A 24,607-nucleotide genomic window follows, 5' to 3' on the forward strand; every position below is an offset into this window, starting at 1 on the left:
AGTTGTTTCCCCGTTCCTGTTGGCCTCCATAGCCTCTCCAAATTTACCCATAACCTTTTCATACCCTTCTGTTCAATTTCCAATCCTGGCGTTAAAATCACCCATGAGCAGAACACTGTCGTTGTCCTTTACTCTAACAACTACATCACTGAGTGCCTCATAAAAACTATCCATCTTATCTTGATCTGTCCCTTCACAATGTGAATATACCGACACAATTCTAATTTTCTTGCTAGACACTGTCAAATCTATCCACATGAGTCGTTCGTTTACATACCTTATTGCAAGTACGCTGGGTTCCATTTCTTTCCTGATGTAAAGCCCTACACCCCATTGTGCTATTCCTGCTTTGACTCCTGACAGGTAGACCTTGTATTCTCCCACTTCCTCTTCTTTCTCACCCCTTACCCGAATGTCACTAACAGCTAAAACGCCCAGCCCCATCTTACTTGCAGCCTCTGCCAGCTCTACCTTCTTCCCAGAGTAGCCCCCACTGATATTAACAGCTCCCCATCTCATTACCATTTGTTTGCCAAGTCGTATCTTAGGAGTCCCTGGTTTGTCAGAGGTGAGACTCCGTCACCTCCAAAGGTCCGAGGCGTTTTTCTCTGATTGTTGCCAGCATCCTATTTAAAGTACCAGGGAAGCAGGTTGCTAGCCTTAATTGCCCCGAGTCCCATTGAGTTTTACCCCTAACGGTTGAGGGACTAACCGGTGGGTTTGGTAGTCTTTGCCATCTGAGCACAAAGGTGACCACGACTCAGAATTTGTCAGATGCCCAGCCTTATTCCAAAGTAACTGGTATCCCGACTGTTGGGACCACTTACTTGGCCACTCATACATTGCCTGTGGTTCACGAACTGGGACATGACAACAGGAAACCACACCATGAACCATCCAGTCAGTCGATAGATTTTGCAACTAAATAAAGTTATGTTAGAATGTAATTGACAGCCGTTCATTTTTGGCCCCCTTTCCACGATTCCAACGACCTGTTCTGTCCTGCGGATATAACCAGGCGTTTCACTGTTAAGTTTCGGAAACAGATGGAAATCAGATTGGGTGAAGTCGGGACTGCATGATCGATGGCAGTAAACTCAAGGAGTCAGACTGTTGCAGAAGTCTCAGTACTTGTATGTGATCGGCATTGTCATGCTGAAGGAGATGTGCTTCATAAGCGGACGAACTCTTCGAATACGAAATTAGATTGCAGCACACTGTTTGTCAAGCACCAATATAGTGCCGTCATGTTACACACTACAATTGGAAGCCTCTCCAGGATGAGAGACTGTAAGTAGGCTGTTTAGGTTTTTTTATTCGTAACGCCACCTCTGTATGAAAATCACTGGCTGTGCTGTGTGCAGTCGTTGGCTGCTTTGCATTGTTGTAATACTCGCCATTGTAGTGTTAGGCAGCTGGCTGTGAACAGTGCGTAGCGTTGCGCAGTTGGAGGTGAGCCGCCAGCAGTGGTGGATGTGGGGAGAGAGATGGCGGAGTTTTGAAATTTGTCATGAACTGCTATATATATTATGACTATTGAGGTAAATACATTGGTTGTTCTCTATCAAAATCTTTCATTTGCTAACTATGCCTATCAGTAGTTAGTGCCTTCAGTACTTTGAATCTTTTATTTAGCTGGCAGTACTGGCGCTTGCGGTATTGCAGTAGCTTGAGTAGCGAAGATTTTTGTGAGGTAAGTGATTTGTGAAAGGTACAGGTTAATGTTAGTCAGGGCCCATTCTTTTGTAGGGATTTTTGAAAGTCAGATTGCGTTGCGCTAAAAATACTGTGTGTCAGTTTAAGCACAGTCGTATATAATTGTTCCAAAGGGGACGTTTCATATGGCGACCCTGCCAGGATTCGAACCTGGAATCTTCTGATTTTTTCTTGTAGTTTGTGTAATTGGTGTAGATTTTGTTTATTGCTAGTGCGTAATTGTAGAGAAAATCTCCTTTGTAGTTGCAGTCTTTCATTGTTGTACAGTAAAACAGTTGTGGCATGCATGTAGATTTGCAGCAAGTATTTCGCAGCTGCGCTTACAATTAACTAGATATTGTTTTCAGTGCTATGTTAATGTGTTCTCTTATTTTTGCTCTTCAAATTGTGTTTTTCTGCGTTGTCGTGTGAAATATTGTGACACTAATGGCGTGTGAAAAACGTAACACTAGGCTCCAAAGTAAATTGAGAAATGACAGCGAAGACGAAAGCAGTGTTAGCGCCACCGTGTAATGAATTAACTAATATTCAAAGTAGTAATTTGGTAACTGTGCACAGGGAAATGGAGCGGGCGTCAAATAATGGTGTAGACAGTGAAACAGGTAGTGAACAAGGAAGCATTATCGATCGGTCGGTCGGCAACAGCTCGCCTCAGGAATCCGAAATGACAGAACACAACATTGCAAATACTGTAGATTCAGGTTTTGGGTCCTCACCGTTCTCTCAAATAAGTCAAGACACATTTTCTGCTCGTCAAAATGTAAATGTTGCCTGTGCAAATGCAGTGCTGAAAAGCATAGAGGAACCGATTCCAGACACTAACACATTATTATTGCAATTAATGCAGCAAATGAAACAAAATCAGAGACAAACACAGCAAAAGCTTCAAAAAGTTACTCATTGGAACAAACTCTTGAACAAACACGTGAAGATTTAACTACTGAGTTACATAACATTGAATCGAAATGTCAAAAAGTCTGTAATGACGTAAAAACACAAATTTGTGAGCATTTCCAACCTATTTTTTCGCGGCATGAAAATGCATTACAGAATCACGAAGCAGCCATAAAAGAACTGCAAATTATTATTCATGAAAATCATGAGACCTTGCAAGCTAAAATTGACTCAGTTGCATCTACCGATTCGGTTATGCAACTTGCAAAAACTCAGGAAAATTTAAAGGACACAGTAGATACTCTGAAACTTGGTTCAGAAAAACACACTGAGGAAATAAGTACACTATCCGAGAAAGTAGCCGAACTTTCGGATCAGTTCACTAACTTATCTACAAAGGTAGATGATGATCTGAATGACAGAAGACCTGTAGCCATCACTGACACAAGAGTATGAACAAATTAAGAAATTCAAACAAAATCAGAATCAAATTAATACGCAACACAAAAGAGAAATCCGGGAAGTACAAGATCAGTTGGCACAAGTAATACAAAAATTACAAATTTCAGATGACACTCGCGCTCCAACACGGGAAGAGGGACATAGAAATACGGAACAGCCACAAAATAACACAGCGCATTTCGGAAATTATGAAAGAAATTGGCAAGGTGCACCGAATTTTGAAATGGAACCGCCGAAACGACGTAACAATGACCGATATGCGACTCGCCGACATGACGACTTTGACTATAAGCTGTTCATTACTACACGTAAATTCAAAACATTTAAGAATTCTGGCAACGACATTCATCCACAAGCGTGGCTCCATAAATTCTCTCAGTTTTCCTCCCAACTGGTCATTGGAGCACAGGTTAGAATTTGTGTGTGGCTACTTGGAGAATGAACCAGCTGTAAGAATGCGGTCGGTCAGTCACGATTGTCACAGTGAAGGAGAATTTTACCATGCCTTCCTCTCAGCATATTGGTCTCAAGCCACACAAGACCGAGTAAAACATGGCATCATAATGATGAAACATTTCGAACAATCTGAATTCTACAGTCTTGTGAAATATTTTGAAGACATATTGCATAACAATCAGTATCTTTCAAACCCATACAGCCACTCAGAGCTCATCAGCATTTGCTTAATCAAATTACCTGAACATTTACGACATATTATTTTAGCAGGACGTTGCAAAGACGACATTGAAGCTTTTCAGGGACTCCTACAAGAATTAGAAATTGACACTGACAATCGCGGAACGCGAAACCAGGAACACAACAATTACAGGTCACATCCGTCGCAATTCCGCGATGAAAGAAGTAATAACTGGACACAAGGCTATTCTTACAACGCAAATCGTGACCAAAACAGACACCACCCATATGACAACCACTGGCAGAGTAATAATAGTTAGAGAAAGACCGCATTTCCGTAGTAATGACTATCACAGAGACAATAAGAGAAACAGACAATATGGGAACCAAAACAATTATTATCAAGGGAGGCAGAATAACTTCAGACGCAACAGTTCGGCGCAAAGGTACGATTCAGGGAGAAATTCTCCACCACGTGACGGACAAGGAAGAAACTACGGAATCTACCGACATGACGACAGACGATATACTCGTAACGACAGACCTGAATTCCATCAGAACTGGCGAGCTTCAAACAGGGCAGGGCCTTCTCGTCAGAGTGAATTTGTAGAAGTTAGGTCTCCTAATCCCAATAACGGTGCGCGCCAACAAAGAGAGACAATGACTCTCACAGCAGGCAGCCGCGTGTGCCTGCTGGCTCCGAGAAAAATAACATAAGACGCTAGCCTTGAGAAAAATTTTAGCATTATTTACCGATGTATACAACATGATAATTGCGTTGAAGTTGAAACTCTGCGTACTTGGAAGAGTAAAGGTTTACACCACGTTTCACATGTAAAACAGTTTATTGAAAGATAATCTGCTTTTTAACTTTGCCTTTGCCATAAAAATTTTCACTTCACATTTCTAGTATGCTTTGTCAGACTTAAGAAACTGTTAACATGCAACAATGTTTGAAGTTAAATATTCAGTCAAGAACCAAGAGAACTTATTTCAACAGAAATTACGAATGCATTGTTATAGTGAGCAGACGACACAGTGTTATTTGTACATTCTTGCTTGTTAGTTCCACTATCACGTAACGACTATAAGGATCACATACTTAGAACATATACTGGTACTGCTAATGAGATTTTAATGCAACATTTTGGTTTACTTGAAAATACATTCTGGATTTAAAGTACTTTCTGTGAGATACCAGATGACACAGTGGTTAGTATATGTGACAGCTACACGATTTTATCACGACGCTACTAATGGGTGACAATTTACAATGTTGCTTTTGCAGTGTTTCTGTTTTATATCTGCACAGTTTTCTGTTTTATTCTGGAAAGTAAAACATGTTTTAGTAGTAACTTTTGTGGTATAACAGCAATAAGACAGCCTTTTTCGTGGCACAACAATACGTTACTGTACAGTACTTTCTTCATCACGCCAATAAGCATAATAACTAAGATATCTATACGCAAAGCATTTCACTTTTATCATGAGGTAAGTACATTGACTACTGCAGAACTTAGCTTTTGGAGGACGATAACTAAGACACTTCCACAGAGATTATGTTGCGACAAGATGCACAGTTTAGTGCTACAGTACACGTATTTGAGTGATTAATCTTATACGTAAAACATTTATTTTTAAAGATTTTTGAATTACAAAGAAAGTTTTCATTCCATTGCTGTAATCTGTAACACCTGAGGGTATAATTACATTAATCCTCAGGGGGTACACGCCTACTTTGTGTACCATGTGTTTGGCAAGCACAAGGAGCCCTAGCTAATATGGTATTTGCTTATACAACTTTACACATTGGTACCATATTTCTGACACACAAATTACACAGCTATCTGATCATTTAACTGAGAGGCAAACATTTTTTTTTTTTTTTACTACATCAGTGACACATGTTTACGCAATTACACAGTTGGATAACTTCACACTTAAGAAATTGTATGTTGTTTGTACTTTGTGAACTTTTATTTTTTCGGAACCATTGTGATACTATGAGAGCTTTGAATGATGTATTTGGTAAGGGAGCATGATTTTAAAGTACGTTTCAGGTAGATGACACTCTTGAAATGAGCAGAGAATTTTTTTTAGGTTTTGACATTATTGCAGAAAGCTACGACGTTTTTGTGATTTGACTGAGGTGTTATGATGTTATTTTCACGACGACGATGTGTATTATGCTGTTGAGGTATGTTTATGATCAATAAGCTGATGCTATATGAGTTATTTGAGTATGTTACGTATCTGTTATCATAAAATATTGAAGTGTCGACGAATAAGGTAAGAAATAATTAGTAGTGGTTAGGGATGCTGATTTGTGAAAAAGGTTGTTGGTAACCAAGAATCGTACTTTAAGTGTTACGAAATGTGTGTAAATGCATGAATGTATCACAATGCCGACGAAAACGTTTTGAACAGTTATATTCATAGGATTTTGTATCTACACATTTGCAACGAAAATTTTCGACCTGTGAAATTTTTTTGTCACTGTAGCGGAAACTGCTGTCGTAAATATTTCGGTAAGAAAGGTAAATGACCTTGACGTAATGCGTCTTGAGCGGCCACCTGTGCCGGCCACCTGGAGAAACAGCCATTAGGTGAAAAAAAAAGAGGCCATTAACCTCGCTATTGACATTCCTTTGTAGAAAGCATCGCAAATATGACACGCTCATTACTTGGAAACATATGATTTCTCGTATTTTGTGCTACTTACTGAAATGCTTATGAATTGATGGGAAATATTCGTGCAACTGCACACCTGATTAGGACAAGTGTCTTTCTACGAGAGTTGAGAGAATTTCTACTAACTTATGAAATGCCACATGACTATTGAATGATATTTTTATGCTTTGTACATAGTTGCTTATTTCATTTGATATGTTTTCCAGCTATGTTGCAGCATTGGTTTTAGAAAATAAAATTAAATGCATTTGCTAATGTGAAAACTTTGTCAACAGATCTATAAAATAATAATTTTATGATCCACGTTCTTCGAAAAAGGAGCACTTGGAAAGGAAAGAACAATAAGAAGGGATTAATAACAGTAACTGCACACACAATTTTCTTTTCAAGTACATGGTAATATTTTTTTACAATAAGTTGTTGTGGTGCACCACTTTAATTACATAGACATTAAGATGTGAACAGACATTTCCCTTATCTGCATTGTTGTCTTTAGTGTACTATTTTTTTCTGCTTGAGCTTTGTCATGTTTAGATGCTACTGCTGTTTGCCATGCATAGTGCTACTAAATTTCACTTTGTATTACTCTGTTAAGCTAGTTTTACTACTGATTTATTTTTCTTGTTTGCTGCTCATTGCCTTATATTAGTTGTAATTTATGCTGCTTGCTTTGCCTTTTGTATTTTTTATCATTGCTGTTTGTGTTAATTGTTTTGTGCTGCTGCATTGCCTCGTTCCTTAGTTTAGCATCTGAGCTCAGTAGATTTAAGTTAGCTTACGAGGGGGTAGACTATATAAGAAAAGGAGTTGCGATGAATTTGAAGAAATGCACTGAGAGGTTATATGAGAAAAGTATAGAAAGCAGGTATATATAGGACTTTTTGGAAATAATGAACTAAGGGAGATCTCCGAGAAGTAACGAAAGTTTTGTTTGCAAAATACTGCAGTACAACAAACCCTGTCCTTTCCTTGTGTTATCCCACTATGTGTTCGTGTACCCTTGTGTATTTATGTTCTTCCTGTCTTTATATGTTTATCTGATGAGAGTTACATTGTAGAATTTTTCTGATAATGTTATTTTCTTTGTAAAGATGTTTAGACATTATTTATTCTGTTCTTTTTTAATGCTCATGGGTGAAGTTGATGTTTCGAAAGTTACTCTGATCTTTTATGTATGTACTCGTGTCATAATTCCTGTAACACTGATGTATGTGTTATTTCGATTCTTTTGTAAAGCCTGTACTACAAATGTTATCTGTATTATGTTCCTTAATGATGTATTTTGTACCTTTGTAATAGTATTCTTATGTTATAAAATTGTAATTGACACCAGTTCATCAAATTAAGTACCTTGTAAGTTAAATTTCACTGCACACATTTCTGTTGGTCGTAGTATATGGACAATCTGTGAGAAGTAGGGACTGATAGTGTTTGCACGTGTGTTAATAATTCAGCAAGGGACTGGATAACAGCATTGCTGGTTTTAAGGACATTTCAAAAAAAATTTTTGTGAGTGCACAAGTGGTGGTTTATGGACTTGCTATATTCTCCGCAAGACTCTTCGATGGTGATTGTGCACCTGCACAGTCGCAGCAGATAGTTGCTGGCTGTCTCTACAAGGACTGTAGTGGGTCTGCATCTTTGATGGCCCACCAATACCATTATCTCTACAAGGACTACAGTGGGTCTGCACCTCTGGTGGCCCACCAATACCGTAATCTCTACCAGGACAATGGGTCTACTCTGTGATGACCTATCTACCAATATTCTTCAAAAACTTCGACTGACTCTGCTGTGGGTTTGCTCTGTTCTAGCCCATTACTTGTCAGCATGTCAAGAGTCAGCACTGTCTTTCCGTTGGAAGGACAACACTACTTCTTCAAGACTGCATGGAAATCCACTACTTCCGTGTGCATTTTCTTTTACTGCTCAGACTTTGAGAAAAGAAACGGCAGTTTTACTGTGATCAATGCTACGGACTGTCTTCATGGACTGTGAGAAAATATTAGCTTTTGACCAACATTGTATTAAGTGTGTGCATTTGATATCTTTCTTACTGTAATTATGAAAAATTTTTTCAAATCTGTATTGGCCAGTGCCCAAAACGATTTGTACAATTTTTTGTGGGGAGCGTGGGGGCTATGTAAGTAGGGTGTTTAGGTTTTTTATTGGTAACGCCACCTCTGTATGAAAATCACTGGCTGTGCTGTGTGCAGTCTGTGGCTGCTTTGCATTGTTGTAATACTCGCCATTGTAGTGTTAGGCAGCTGGCTGTGAACAGCGCGTAGCGTTGCGCAGTTGGAGGTGAGCCGCCAGCAGTGGTGGATGTGGGGAGAGAGATGGCGGAGTTTTGAAATTTGTCATGAACTGCTATATATATTATGACTATTGAGGTAAATACATTGGTTGTTCTCTATCAAAATCTTTCATTTGCTAACTATGCCTATCAGTAGTTAGTGCCTTCAGTACTTTGAATCTTTTATTTAGCTGGCAGTACTGGCGCTCGCTGTATTGCAGTAGCTTGAGTAGCGAAGATTTTTGTGAGGTAAGTGATTTGTGAAAGGTACAGGTTGTTAGTCAGGGCCCATTCTTTTGTAGGGATTTTTGAAAGTCAGATTGCGTTGCGCTAAAAATACTGTCAGTTTAAGCACAGTCGTATATAATTGTTCCAAAGGGGACGTTTCAAGACCTGCAAATACGTAGACAGGAAGAATAAAGATATAGATTGTTAATAACGTTTCTTTTAATTCTAGAGTTTTAAGTTTTTATCAAATTCGGAGGTCGTCATAGTATGAAGTTAGAAGTAATTGAGATTTTTATTATTGTTAGACTGTGGTGTAAAAACTTGTCTTTACTATTCCGTTAGTAAAAAACAAAAAATACGCTATTAAGTAGGGGACATTGAGTCTTTACAATAGCAACGTCAAGAAGGCATGCAACGGACAACAAATGTCATGAAGTATACTACATGCTTGAAAATTCAAATGATTATCATTCTACATTACGGAGAGGGTTTCTCATTCAAAAATTACATTGAATGTGTTTGTGAGAAGATAGTGTTCCATCCCGTGTAAGGGAAGAAATAAGACTTGTAGCATGTGTCGAATTCTGCAGGATCGTGATCTGTCTAGGTTACTGTTTGTCGTTCTAGGATATTGCTGCTTGTGTTGGTCGGGAACTCGCGACTGTCATTCGAATAAGGAATCAGTGAGTTCAGGGGGGCCATACCCAACGCCATGCGGGAGCTGAGCGGCCACCACGAACAAGCGCTCGAGAGGACAGACGTATTGTTCGGTCGCCAGAATGGGTCATACAGCCACGCCATACACCTTGGCCTCGTTTGCAGCAACACAAATATCCATATGAAGCACACGAACTGCCAGTAGGGCGACATTCGTTGCGGCATCTCTCGCCCGGCGCGACAACAAAGGTTCGCGCCGACAGTGGTTCGCCCAGCGACGCTCTCCATCAGAGGACACGGCAGTGGCACCGCGTAGCCCTTGCAAATAAACTCCGGTTCTCCGTATAGCCTGAAGATAGACGTTTCTGTGTATAAGTTCCCAGGAGAGCAATAGATTCCGTATTGCATTAGTTATCACCGCAAGTGGCCACCACCTGGCGTCACGGTATGATGTGTTATTGGATACAAAACAGGATCACGTCTGATTCGCAAGGCCGGTAATTTCTGACATTGCATTCATTTTCAGTGGGTCCAGATCACGAATTAACACTTTCGCTGCGGGATCGGTGCAGGCGCGCAACTCTCCAGTGCGGCCCGGCAACGTGCGAGTGCGGGCCGGTAACACTCTGAAAGGGCAGGTACCCCTCGGAGCCGACGCTCCTAAGACATCTGAGTTACAGGCCGACGTCAAGACCTTGTAAGATCTGTAGGATTATGTTCCATACTGACTTAATGATGACGCCTACACTTAGAGGTTTCCATTTACAAATCAAATATCCCTCTTTTGTATTTTCGCTCAGCAATTTGTTGACTGCGTTATCGTTCGTTTCGTCACCTACAAGTTGCAACAATTCGTCTGTTACCAATAATCTGAAGAAATCCATAGGAGAATTGCCAGCAAGATGAATTTGCAGAACTTCTTCCTACGTGAATGGGTGATACTGCATATTATGTGGTTCTTTATGCCAGGATTCACTTGGATTATCTCCGTGTGACAGGTCGGGCTCTTTTTCGTCGTCGATTTCCACACAATCGTCGTGATTCGTATCGTCAGATTCGGAACTGTCACGAAACAGATTCGAAAGCTGTGCTTCCACGCTATCATCACTCTGCAATTCTTTTGCAGCCTCTAAATGAAAATCTCCGTGGTATGCCGAGACCTCACTACACGGAAAATCACTGTCGTCTAGTACACTAAGTAACTGTTCCTCTGTCAATTTAAAACTTTTCCTGTTCCTTTTCACACTGGAAGGTTCAGGTGTTGGTTCATTAGCCGCCATTACCAACAATATATGTTCGATAACTGACCACACAAAACAAAAGTTTACAAGCTTTGATGCTAGCTTAGACGCTGCAACTAAACTGAGTAATCCGACAGTGAGCGCGGACGCTTATAAGCGTCAGCCGCACTGGCTCGTGGCTTGTTTTGACGCTTATAAGCGTCAGCCGCAGCGAAAGTGTTATAAGAAGACATTTCGGCTTCGAAAAAAAGCGTTTCTTGCCTACGAGGAAATTTTCGCAGAACTACTGCGCAATGACAATACGTTTGACATTCCAGCATACTGATGGAAGATAGGAAAAGCAACATGAGTTATTAAAATCTTTTTCCTTCAGTACCCATTAGACATTTCTTGTGCTGACTAGTTTCGTACAAACACGTCAATTTTCTAACCATGATCTACAAATTATTTTATGATGCTAACAAAGGCAAATTGTAATATACCTCTCTACATGTAAGTTGAATATTACATAAAGCATCAGAAACTCGTCTGTGCAACAGATGTTTTTACATACGTTAGACATGAGTGTAATTATACATTTCAAAGCAAAGTATATGCGAGTAACCATTTATGCACTATTCCTCACCACTTTAATTCCAACTTATTACGTCGATCAGAACTGACAGGTATATAGTTTTATGTACGCCGTTTATGTGCCGCTGCTATTTATTATAATGCAGCTATTCATGAAAAATCTAGAGGCAGCATTGAGCTACCTGTGAGACAAAAAGCAGTTAACGGTTTGCGGTTATTTTAATGTAGATTCCTTAAAAGATACGGATAGCAAAAATGACCTAGAATCTCTGTTTGGTTTTTTCAATCTAGTATCTGATGTAAATTTTCCAGCTCGTGTGCAACAAGGTAGGTCACTTATCGATAACATTTTCATAGACATCGCTCAGGCAGAAACAATTAATGGGCTATCTGATCATGATGCACAATTAATGGAAGTAACACATATAGTACCTTACAGGCTTGAAGCAGGTTTATACAAGGCAGAGAGGCTTACTGATGCGAACAGGATAGTTTTAAGAGCAGCCTAGAAGAGGTAGAATGAAACGAAGTATACACAGAAAATGATACAGATGCCAAATTGTTTATTCCACCGTACATTTGTCTCAATATTTGAGTTGCTTTCCTGAAACGTTATCCCAAAAAGCCATTACAAAGTCAATTAAGCCATGGATTACTAAGGGAATTAAGATATCGTCTAAGAGGAAGAGGGAAACGCATATATGCAGGCCAGCATAAGTCAGGACCTGACATTACTTGCTTACTGCAAAAGATACTGTAATATTTCAAGGAAATTCATTAACAAGTCGAGAAACTGAAGTGTTCTCACAGAAATTAATAATGCTGATACTAACATCAAAACTAAGGAATATTGTCAAATGGGAGACGAGGCAGCCTGACAGTGCACAGCATATCATTGCAATAAAGTAAAATGATACTGTTGAGTGATAATTCACAAGTTGCAAGTATTTTTAACAATCACTTTCTGAATGTAACAGCAAAATAGGATTAAAGGGTTCAGTTGAAGCAAAAAAATGTTAAATTTCGTTCCCCAAGACTATAGGTATTTAGAAATAGCACCAACATCCTCCACTGAAATTAATGCTATCAAATAGCACAAACCCTAAATAACAAATTATAGCAGTTGGTATTTTTGTGGTCTTTGCAAGGCATTTGACAATGTGTAACATGTTACACTCTTAGAAAAAATCAGGTTTTATGGAAACGAAGGCTACACACTCAGCTGGTTTGAATCAACGAACAGAAATCAAAAAGGTTCTGCTGAATAACTTGAATAATGTTTGGAGGGTGGTAAATTCTAGTGAACAGGGAGTTACCACAAAGGGAGTCGCTCAGGGTTCAATTTTGTCCTCTGCTGTTTCTTATTCATTTGAATGACTTCTCACATAACGTTCAGCAAGCAGAACTAGTGCTCCTTGTAGACAAGTGTTATAAGAAATTCCATTTCAGAAAAAGCAGCTGAAGATATTGTTAAGGATGTCTTTCAAAGAATTAAGTGGTTCTCAGAAAATGGACTCTCCATTAATTTTGAAAGAACTCACTATATTCAGTTCTGTACGCCGAATAATACTGACAATTGATAAAGCATATGAACAGAGCTCAGTTAACAGGGTAGATTTCTCAAAGTTTTTGGGTCTTCACATTGATGACAACTTAAGCATATTACTGAGCTTCTCAAACATTTAAGTTCAGCTTTTTCTCTTCGTATGGACGCGTGTCTTCGTATGGTTCCACTCAATAATGTCTTACGGAACAGTTTTTTGGAGTAACTCACCACTTGGACATGAAGCGTTGATCGCACAAAAGAGAGCAGTGAGTATAATTAGTGGTGTTCACCCAAGGACGTCATGTAGGCACCCGTTCAAGGAGTTAGGTATTTTAACTGCACCATCAGAGTACATATATTCGATAATGAAATTCGTTACAAATAATCCATCTCCAATCGCTAGGAACAGTAAGGTTCATACGTACAACATTAGAGATAAATAACCTTAACTATCCGTTATCGAAGCTGTCAGTTGCTCAAAAATGAGTACATTATTCAGCAACAAATATATTGGTTAGTGTTCCCAACAACATAGTGTCTGGCAGGTAGATAGTTTTTAATCAAGCTTAAATTCATTTCTTTTGGACAACTTCTACTCCATGGACCAGTTTGTTTCAAAACTGGTAAAAAAGTACCTCTGTATTGCACTTGTAGAACTAAAAATTTCAGTAATATTAATATTGGCACTATTCGTGTGTGTATACAGGGTGTTACAAAAAGGTATGGCCAGACTTTCAGGAAACATTCCTCACACATAAAAAAAGAAAATGTTATGTGGACATGTCCGGAAACGCTTACTTTCCATGTTAGAGCTCATTTTATTACTTCTCTTCAAATCACATTAATCACATTAATCATGGAATGGAAACACGCAGCAACAGAACCTACCAGCGTGACTTCAAAAACTTCGTTACAGAAAATGTTTAAAATGTCCTCCGTTAGCGAGGATACATGCATCCACCGTCCGTCGCATGGAATCCCTGATGCGCTGATGCAGCCCTGGAGAATGGCGTATTGTATCACAGCCGTCCACAATACGAGCACGAAGAGTCTACATTTGGTACCGGGGTTGCATAGACAAGAGCTTTCAAATGCCCCCATAAATGAAAGTCAAGAGGGTTGCGGTCAGGAGATGGTGGTCATGGAATTGGTCCGCCTCTACAAATCCATCGGTCACCGAATCTGTTGAGAAGCGTGCGAAAACTTCGACTGAAATGTGCAGGAGCTCCCTCGTGCATGAACCACATGTTGTGTCGTACTTGTAAAGGCACATGTTCTAGCAGCACAGGTAAAGTATCCCGTTTGAAATCATGATAACGTGCTGCATTGAGCGTAGGTGGACGAAACTAAAATGAGCTCTAACATGGAATTAAGCGTTTCCAGACACATGTCCACATAACATCTTTTCTTTGTGTGTGAGGAATGTTTCCTGAAAGTTTGGCCGTACCTTTTTGTTCAAAAAAATGGTTCAAATGGCTCTGAGCACTATGGGACTCAACTGCTGTGGTCATAAGTCCCCTAGAACTTAGAACTACTTAAACCTAACTAACCTAAGGACAGCACACAACACCCAGCCATCACGAGGCAGAGAAAATCCCTGACCCCGCCGGGAATCGAACCCGGGAACCCGGGCGTGGGAAGCGAGAACGCTACCGCACGACCACGAGATGCGGGCGTACCTTTTTGTAACACCCTGTATATCTTGTAATCTGACTTTTTACACATCATATCGATAAAATAATCGTGAAAATGATCTACGGAACATGTCAGTACTAAAATAAACATACCATGTTAGAGTTTTTATGTAAAATAAATGTAAATGATTTTAATTAAATGTAACAATTGTAATGAAGGTTTGGCCTGTTAAGAGTGGTTTCTTACCACTGACTACAAGTGCATGTGATGTTTAAATTGCGTGGGAGGCTGTCGCAAATCATTTTTAGTGAGCTCTGTTGAGGTTACGAGACGAAAACGGTAGCACAGTGCTCCAGCTTGCTGCGTTCAGTTGGAAAGAATGCACAATATATGCTCATACGAAACTTCTTATTTTGTATCTATGTAATGGTCAACTATGAGAAATAATGCATATTTGGTTACTCACATGTACTTTCGTGGCAACTGTAGCATTACACTTACGTCTAACGCATGTAAAAAAAAGTCTCACAGACGAAGAATTTCTAATGCTTTAAGTAACGTTCAACTTGTATGTATTCTATTCTATGTAAGAAGCCCAGAGTACATGGTCACTGTCGACGCCGAAAAACAGCTTGTTTCAGTCGATATCACAAATGCTTGACTGGGTTCGTGTCCCAGAAACGAACAGGCCACTGCATCCTGACGATCGTAGCAAGCTGAAGGAACGTGTACACAACAGCACGATGAGAAAGCTACTTACAACTCTTCAATATGAAATTATCACCAAGTCGTCAACCATTTGGTCGCACTGTTGATTTAGAATCTCGTCCCTGTATCGCAGAGCAATGACATTGACCTCGACAATCACGAGAGACATATGGTGGCTCCATTTAATGCCACTCCACATCAGTCCACAACCATTTGTCACATATATGGTACACAGTGTTGGAAGTGTTCCGGGTTCTCTCCAAACACGTTGTCTGCAGTTGTCAGGCTATAAACACATCCCATTTTCGTCCATAACGTACTGGTTCAATCCTGAGGTGGTCCATTCTGCATAAGTTCTTGTCCATCTGTAACAGTGTCCTAGGCGTTGTGGCTTACGACCTGGTGCTCGCCAATGTCGTTGGGAATGGCTATTCGCATCATGTAATAGTCACCTAATAGTCTGATGCGATACATGACATGTGGCCTCTTCGTACACGAAAACCAATTCTGCAGCACTCAGCCCACGAACTATTTTACTCAAAAGTCGTACATATCGATCTTGTGCACTTGTCGACTGTGGACGACCTGTGCGGTGTAAGTAATTATCATTCAATTGTAATCGGTGCCTTTTCCACACCGCATCTCTTCGACTCTGCTGCACACGTGTAGCAACTCATCTAGCAGAGGAGCGTCATTGATTGTGACTGTCCGTGGTGTGATGGATGACGCTGTGTTGTTCCGAAGATGTCTCCAATACGTCCTTTCAGCTGCGTCACTTTCAGCTGTAGTCCATTCGAGTGCGGCCATCTGACCGTATGGAGCGCTCGCGGTAACAGTGCATATGTTTGCCAACAATGTCAGGAATGACCGTTCCATCGGTACAGGATCAGTCACAATAGCAAAACACTTGCGTGTTTATTTACTATGTTACATCTTTCATTAGGATAACGCAAGACTCGATATTTCCTCTGCTGTACTGACGTACCTCGATGCAGAGGGAATTTAGCTGTTGCGTAGGACAGCACATTCTCCAGATCCCTCAACCACTAAAGACATCTGGGCGTAAGTTATCAAGTCAATGCCATGCCACTACTCGCACAGCCACTAGAGTGATGAACCCCGGTCTGTAATTGATCCACCATGTCACCCAAACATCACTATTGCTGCCAAGAGGTGGCATCTCTGTGTACGCAATTTTCTCATGTTTTATGCCCCCGAACCGCCTACACGTTTGATAATATATCAGCGTAAAAATGGTTGCCTCGTTCTACCTTTCTCATTATCTTTAAAAATTTTCTCAAAAAGTTTGTCATGCGAATATATTCGCCCTATTTTTAACATGCAACACACCTCAAACTCCCACAAGTTTCCCTAACTATAACTCGATCACACTCACTAGTACATCGCTGTAAGTCGCTCATATCCGTTCACTCCCACTTGTCCATACTCGCTCGCTCGCATTGTTACTGCCTCTTCTTACTGTCACTATCCCTGTCTCTCACCAACTTCCACTTTCTCCTTATTTATTCCTCTCCCAATGGTACTGTCAATTTCACTCTTCTCCTAGCACTATTCTGTGCTGTCAACTGTTTTCCATTACCACTGTGTCCCTGTCTTACACTGCAGTTGTCTTCTTCGCTCTTTCTATAACACATCCATTGTCTGCTGTCTTTCAATGTTTTCTACTTTCTGGTCTCTTTCCCACTGACACTGTCTCCTTCTCTCTCAGCAAAAAAGTGCGTTTATGTTCACATGCCAAAAATTTTACGGAAAATTTTAAAGTTACTGAGGAAGGTAGAATGAAGCAGCTGGTACCCCACATTTCAGTCTTTTAAAAAGGAATATATTCGCCTCTTTGTGCTCCGACAGTAGCATTTTTCCGCTCTTGAACTAATGGTGAATTCATTAGCGCTTTAAGGTTCACCGTAGCCATCAAATGCAAGAAGAACTGATTTGTTCCATTTGCCTAAGCAGGAGGAAGTATGAAATATTCGTACTCGAACTCTGTACTGTAGGAGAGTGACACTGACAGGATCCTTTCGTTGGGCACGGATAGCTATCCAAAACACTTGACCCTACCTTTCTATCAGCAATAGAACCTTAGGTATAAGCTCCGGAATATTCCTGTTTTTATGTGCTGCGTTTTGGAATGTATTAGATAGCACAAGCTGTCGCACGCGTAACGATTCTCTCTAGGATAGCACAAGTAAAATTTCGTTATTTGCTATCCTTCTCGGTTCTGCAAATTTGATGGTCAGCAGTATGACATTCTGTGGGCTCATTAATAGGCAAGTTTTCAGGAACCATATGCCTGAAAAAGTAAATACATAAATCAGTGTAAGACCTCAGTTTATTTATTCAACGAAAAATCCTGCGAAAATTCTACGGGCCAGTGAGAGAGGCAGAGCTCTGGAGAATGATATACCCATGACCTATTGCAATCTATACTAGGGAGAGATGCAGTTAAACTTACCAGGTCTCTGGTTAGTATATACGGAAAGTATGGTAAACGCCAGAATTATCAAGAGAAGAATGAAAGAAATATCATATTCCACCAGAAGGAATGGCCAAAAAAGAGCAACGCGGGTCTGCAATGTGTTGGATGGCATAACAAAACTGATATTTTAGAATGGAGAAGGAACGTTGAGAACAGCGGTACACAAGCATATTGTTGAGGCAACGGCCGAACAAGGGCTGTATTGTCATATTAATAAAAGTATGCCGGCCGAAGTGGCCGTGCGGTTAAAGGCGCTGCAGTCTGGAACCGCAAGACCGCTACGGTCGCAGGTTCGAATCCTGCCTCGGGCATGGATGTTTGTGATGTCCTTAGGTTAGTTAGGTTTAACTAGTTCTAAGTTCTAGGGGACTAATGACCTCAGCAGTTGAGTCCCATAGTGCTCAGAGCCATTTGAACCATTTTGAATAAAAGTATAAACAGGAGGAGGAGAAAAAGCAGAACAACACTTTGTTTGCTGCATTCACAGTACATCTCCATGTTCCTTTCTTCTATTCGTATTCTTTATGGTGTATTATTTTTTCTGCCTTGAGAGCGTTCTGAATTTCGTAATTCTTAAAAAGTGTATTGCTAATATTTCAGATATTTATATTGTGCATTTCTAGTTTTTCGTATTTCTGTAATCCATGGTACTGCTGACTTATTTTTTCCGGAACTACAGATGTTTCATCGTCTGTTCTCATTATGTAAAGGCGCCAAAAGATTAACCTTCGCTTTGCCATTACATTGGTTTTTATTTCTTTTTTATTTTAAATATCGTACCTGTTTCTTGTGTGTAATCGTTATTGCTGTTTGACATTCTCTAGTTGCATCTACGTGCACTTGCGTTAGCTTGTTGTACTAAAAGCGAAGTGACAAGCGAAAACCTAAACAGTGAATCTTACGCAGCTAGCAATAAAGGAAGCTGTCATCTCTACAATGTACTGTGCACTTGCTCCGATGCCACATTATCAAGAGATCTTATAGACCACGCATCAAGGGTCAGCTGGACTCTAGGGGTGCAGATCTGCGGGTAGTGTGACGTTTTCCTGACTTCTTCAGTTTTTTCCATACGCTCATAGAGGGAACCTTATCGTCATTCGCCCGTATCGCCGCCGGGACGAGTACAAAGGTATTCTTAGGTTAGCAATATCGTCGTGTAGTTTCTGAGGAGGAAAATAAAACATCGCGTGTGATCTACTGGCGACTGCTGGCTCTGTTCTGCCGGAGAACTCAATTACGGAGACAAAGCGTGGATGCAATTTATGCGATGGCTGCCACGGCGCTGTATGCGAGCGTGGGCTCGTGCGCACATTCAGGGCAGAATAGGTGAGCACCCGCGCGGGCAAGATATGCTTTCCCGGGAGTCGTATTTCTTAGGACTGTGGAGGCTATCTCGCTGTGAAACGACTGCACATGTTGCAGCGTAGGAGCCGGTGCGCCATTCCCATCCCACCATCTTCTGCAGCCGTACTAGGCCAGATAAGTGCGCTACTGCAAGTACCTTCTACAATTGGAGGTATATAAATGCTCCGGTCGATTCAAAATATTGTAGGTCTGGTTGTTGTTGTTGTTGTTGTGGTCTTCAGTCCTGAGACTGGTTTGATGCAGCTCTCCATGCTACTCTATCCTTTGCAAGCTTCTTCATCTCCCAGTACCTACTGCAACCTACATCCTTCTGAATCTGTTTAGTGTATTGATCTCTTGGTCTCCCTCTACGATTTTTACCCTCCACGCTGCCCTCCAATGCTAAATTTGTGATCCCTTGATGCCTCAAAACATGTCCTACCAACCGATCCCTTCTTCTAGTCAAGTTGTGCCACAAACTTCTCTTCTCCCCAATCCTATTCAATACCTCCTCATTAGTTACGTGATCTACCCACCTTATCCTCAGCATTCTTCTGTAGCACCACATTTCGAAAGCTTCTATTCTCTTCTTGTCCAAACTGGTTATCGTCCATATTTCACTTCCATACATGGCTACACTCCATACAAATACTTTCAGAAACGACTTCCTGACACTTAAATCTATACTCGATGTTAACAAACTTCTCTTCTTCAGAAACGATTTCCTTGCCATTGCCAGTCTACATTTTATATCCTCTCTACTTCGACCATCATCACTTATTTTACTCCCTAAGTAGCAAAACTCCTTTAGTACTTTCAGTGTCTCATTTCCTAATCTAATCCCCTCAGCGTCACCCGATTTAATTAGACTACATTCCATTATCCTCGTTTTGCTTTTGTTGATGTTCATCTTATATCCTCCTTTCAAGACACTGTCCATTCCGTTCAACTGCTCTTCCAAGTCCTTTGCTGTCTCTGACAGAATTACAATGTCATCGGCGAACCTCAAATTTTTTACTTCTTCTCCATGAATTTTAATACCTACTCAGAACTTTTCTTTTGTTTCCTTTATTGCTTGCTCAATATACAGATTGAATAACATCGGGGATAGGCTACAACCCTGTCTCACTCCCTTCCCAACCACTGCTTCCCTTTCATGCCCCTCGACTCTTATAACTGCCATCTGGGTTCTGTACAAATTGTAAATAGCCTTTCGCTCCCTGTATTTTACCCCTGCCACCTTCAGAATTTGAAAGAGAGTATTCCAGTTAACGTTGTCAAAAGCTTTCTCTAAGTCTACAAATGCTAGAAACGTAGGTTTGCCTTTTCTTAATCTTTCTTCTAAGATAAGTCGTAAGGTTAGTATTGCCTCACGGGTTCCAACATTTCTACGGAATCCAAACTGATCTTCCCCGAGGTCCGCTTCTACCAGTTTTTCCATTCGTCTGTAAATATTATATTTGCTATATTACATACTACTGGACTATGCCACAATTGTCATATAAACAACACAAGTTTGGGATTTATTGCCGTCTCGGAAAGCGAAATATGGAATTTAGACATCAGATTTAGACTGTCATGTATCGCCTGAAATATTTTATTGGTTAGGAAATGTTTCACTAATATTAAAAATGGTTGAATGGGTCAAATGGCTCTGAGTACTATGGGACTTAACTTCTGAGGTCATCAGTCCCCTAGAACTTAGAACTACTTACACCTAACTAACCTAAGGACTACACACACATTCATACCCGAGGCAGGATTCGAACCTGCGACCGTAGCGGTCGCGCGGGTACAGACTGTAGCGCCTAGAACCGCTCGGCCACCCTGAGCCGGCTCACTAATAATACACCACATTATATTACAGATTTAGATCCAATGGAGCGTGTATATTGTCACGTACATAAGTTTCTGTATTGTGTACTGAACCGAGGATCTAGAAACGGCGGAGAGCCTTCCTCCCGCCATAGCCCTCAGTTGTTCACAACCCCACAATAGGCCAGAACAGTCCATCCACCTCACTGCCGCCCCACACCGAACCCAGGGCACCTCCCCCCCCCCCCCCCCCCTCAAACTTATCATACCAGGCGAGTGTAATCCCAAATGTTTGCTTGGTAGAGTAATTATGGTGTATGCGTACGTGAAGACAGTATTCGCACAGCAATCGCTGACATACTGTAACTGAGGCGGAACAAGGGAAATCAGCCCGCATTCGCCGAGATATTGAAAACCGCCTTCAAAACCGTCCACAGGCTAGCCGACACACCGAACGTCGCTACTAATCCACCGGGCGGATTCGTGCCGGGCGCCGGCACGCCTTCCGGGCGGGAAGGGTCAATATTTCACTTGTGACTGTCGGAGAAAAAATAGCGTGACTACTAAGGTTCTCGAAATGCTACAGAATTCTAGGAATTAAGAGTTACATGTTAAACAGGATACTTGTCAGCGCCTTTTGTGAGGACCTGCACACGTGTAGGGCCTTTCTAGAGGCCCAGAAACATATCCGCCACGGTTCGGATGTCTATAGATGGAAACGGCTAACCACAGGATGTAGAATACGTGAAGACACTCAGGAAAAAATAAACAGATAACGCACCTCCCGAACGTAGGTGGAAACGACCAAAGAAAACAGCATTCGCAATATTTACACGCTCATGTTCAGAGCTGTGTTTACAGTCTTAGTGATAAGTGAAATACGGACAATGGAAAGGCAGAGCTCCATTTTGTACTGTTTAAATCGTGATGTCTGAATTGTGATTATTTGTTATAGTTCCCAAATTAATTGACTCATGTTCTTCGCAAAACTTCTGTCAAATGTTTTCCACGTGCTGTGTTTCTCTGAATGGCCATTTCTTGGATGTAAAGGCGATAGGCAGCAGGGGGAGCTGGCTGGGGTGGGGCGGTAGAAGAGACAGTAGCAAACTATACCCGCCGCCACTCCCGCTGCTACAGAACTCTACCTCTAACAGCACCTGTTACACTGCACGGCGAATGTTCAAGAGAGACACGAGTAATTATTAACATTATACCAGTACGATAAATCAAATAACTCAAAAACCAATCAGTCAAACTTCGTTCAGTCAACGGTTACTTAATCAGCTTCGGCCGATTACGGCCGTCATATTATGTAGTGATATGTCGCAATCATGAAGTTTCCCCAGGTCTGGAAAGCGCTAGTGCCACATAGCTGTGTCGTGAAAAAGTCCTTACAAAATGTACGACGTGCGAGCTGTGGATTGCGGCTCTCCGTATAACAGTTTCAGATTCTACTAAAAATAGCTTCAGTGTAAAGGTCGGAATAAAGCAACGGAGTTTTTAGCAACTATATTGGTTATCCTTCTGTTCAAAACTGAAGTGATTTGACTTGAATGATGTTGTTCTGGTCTTCAGTCCTGAGACTGGTTTGATGCAGCTCTCCATGCTACTCTAAAAGCTTCATCTCCCAGTACCTACTGCAACCTACATCCTGCCCCCTGCGGGTCCGGGGTAAGAATAGGCCCGAGGTATTCCTGCCTGTCGTAAGAGGCGACTAAAAGGAGTTTCAACCGTTTCGGCCTTCCATGTGATGGTCCCCCTTGGGGTTTGACCTCCATTTTTTTAAATTCTACAGAAGTAAGAGCCTTTTGGGAACGACGCCTTACGTGGTGTACCACTGGTCCTCAGTGAACCAAGACCTTGGCACTCAGAATTGTAACGGCGTTGTAACCATACCCACTATTCCTCAAATTGGGCCTAAACGCCTGATGGGTTGTACAAGTTACGCCCATAGTGAGTCCCCATCTGCACCTACGATCATGATGGAATTTTCCATGGCACCCGAAATCCAGCACGGTAGCCAGCCCGTTGTGGTGGGGTCGTCATGTACCCTCTAGGTTGTAGCCCCCTGACAACACAGGGATCGTACTGCCGATACCTGAGCAGCACCCTCCCCACGTCGGCCAAGGAGTAGATGCCCGTCTCCTTGGGGCATGAGGACCCCCGGTAACGGACATCCTGCCAGCTGTCCCTTGCTGAGGCTGGGTTGCGCCCATGGGGAGAGTCCCTGGTTGGAGTGGGTGGTATCGGGGTGGACGTTTCGCAGATGAAACGTCAACATGTATCAGGTCGCTCTGCGGCCGAGTCTTACAAAAAGAAAGGTACTGTCTCTGGTTCTGGTTCTCCTGCCCTTTCCCCCTTGGCCACTCCCTGGGAGGAAGGACAGGCCCGCCGGCTTGGGGCGAAGTACTTCCCCCGCTATTTGGTCTGTTCTCGAACTGATGGGGGGACGTTCGCCACCTCCGAGCCCATGTTCTTTGTTCAGCACATCGAGGACATCTTCGGGGAAATCGAGGCTCTTAGTAAAATGCGTTCAGGGTCCGTTCTTATAAAGACCACCTCCGCCACACAGTCGGCGGCGCTCCAGGCGTGCGACCGACTAGGGGACATCCCAGTGTCCATTGTCCCGCATCTGGCTCTGAATAGGACGCAGGGGGTTATTTTTCATCGGGAACCTCCTGCTGCAATCTGATGAGGAGCCCAGGGCCAACCTGGAGCGCCGAGGCGTGCATTTCGTCCGGCGAGTCCAGCGCGGCCCCAAAGACCGTCGCGTCGACACCGGGCCCTTTATCCTCCCCTTCGAGGGGGACGTTCTCCCGGAGAAGGTAAAGGTGATGTGCTACCGGTACGACGTGCGACCTTACATCCCGCCTCCTATGCGCTGTTTTCGGTGTTTGCGCTTTGGGCACATGTCGTCACGGTGTGAGGCTGAGCCCCTTTGTGGCGATTGTGGACGTCCTATTCGTGAGGAACATACATGCACCCCACCACCTCGGTGCGTTAATTGTCCAGGCATCCACTTGCCTAGATCCTTAGACTGCCCCACGTATCAGAAGGAGAAGAAGATTCAAGAACTCAAAACTTTGGATCGTCTCTCTTATTCTGAGGCCAGGAAGAAGTATGACCGCCTCCATCCCGTGACGTTGACCACTTTGTTTGCCTCAGTCGTGTCCACTCCTTCCACAGTATCCTCACCCCTATCCTGTCCCCCCTCCACCTCCTACCCCCATCCGGGGTCTATGCCTCTGCCTGCCAAATCCCTCCCTTCCAAATCCTCCTCCTCCGCGGCCCCCACCCCCTCTGCCCCAGGGGCCACCCTTCCTCCTCTCCCCCGCCGCCTGAGAAGCGATCCTCTTCTCAGGCGTCCATCGGGGAAACGTTCCGGACCCCAGCTTCCGAGGTCTGGCGTTCCAAAACGGACCCCACGCGTGAGGACCTTTTTCGGGTCCAGCCCACCATCCCTGTGCCTCCTCGGACTTCCAAGCAGGCCTCCAAGAAGTCTCTATCCCCCTCTCCACCCCAGCGCGTTTCGTCTGACGCTTCATCCGTGAGTCGCTGCTCCCGGCCGTCCTCAGTTTCGCTGGGACGCTCTGCTGAAAGGCGCTCAGTTGGCCTCTCGTCGGCAAATGATGCTGCCCCTCCTACACAACCCGGGACAGCGGCCGCAG

Source organism: Schistocerca nitens, chromosome 9, assembly GCF_023898315.1.
Source record: "Schistocerca nitens isolate TAMUIC-IGC-003100 chromosome 9, iqSchNite1.1, whole genome shotgun sequence".
NCBI lineage: Eukaryota > Metazoa > Arthropoda > Insecta > Orthoptera > Acrididae > Schistocerca > Schistocerca nitens.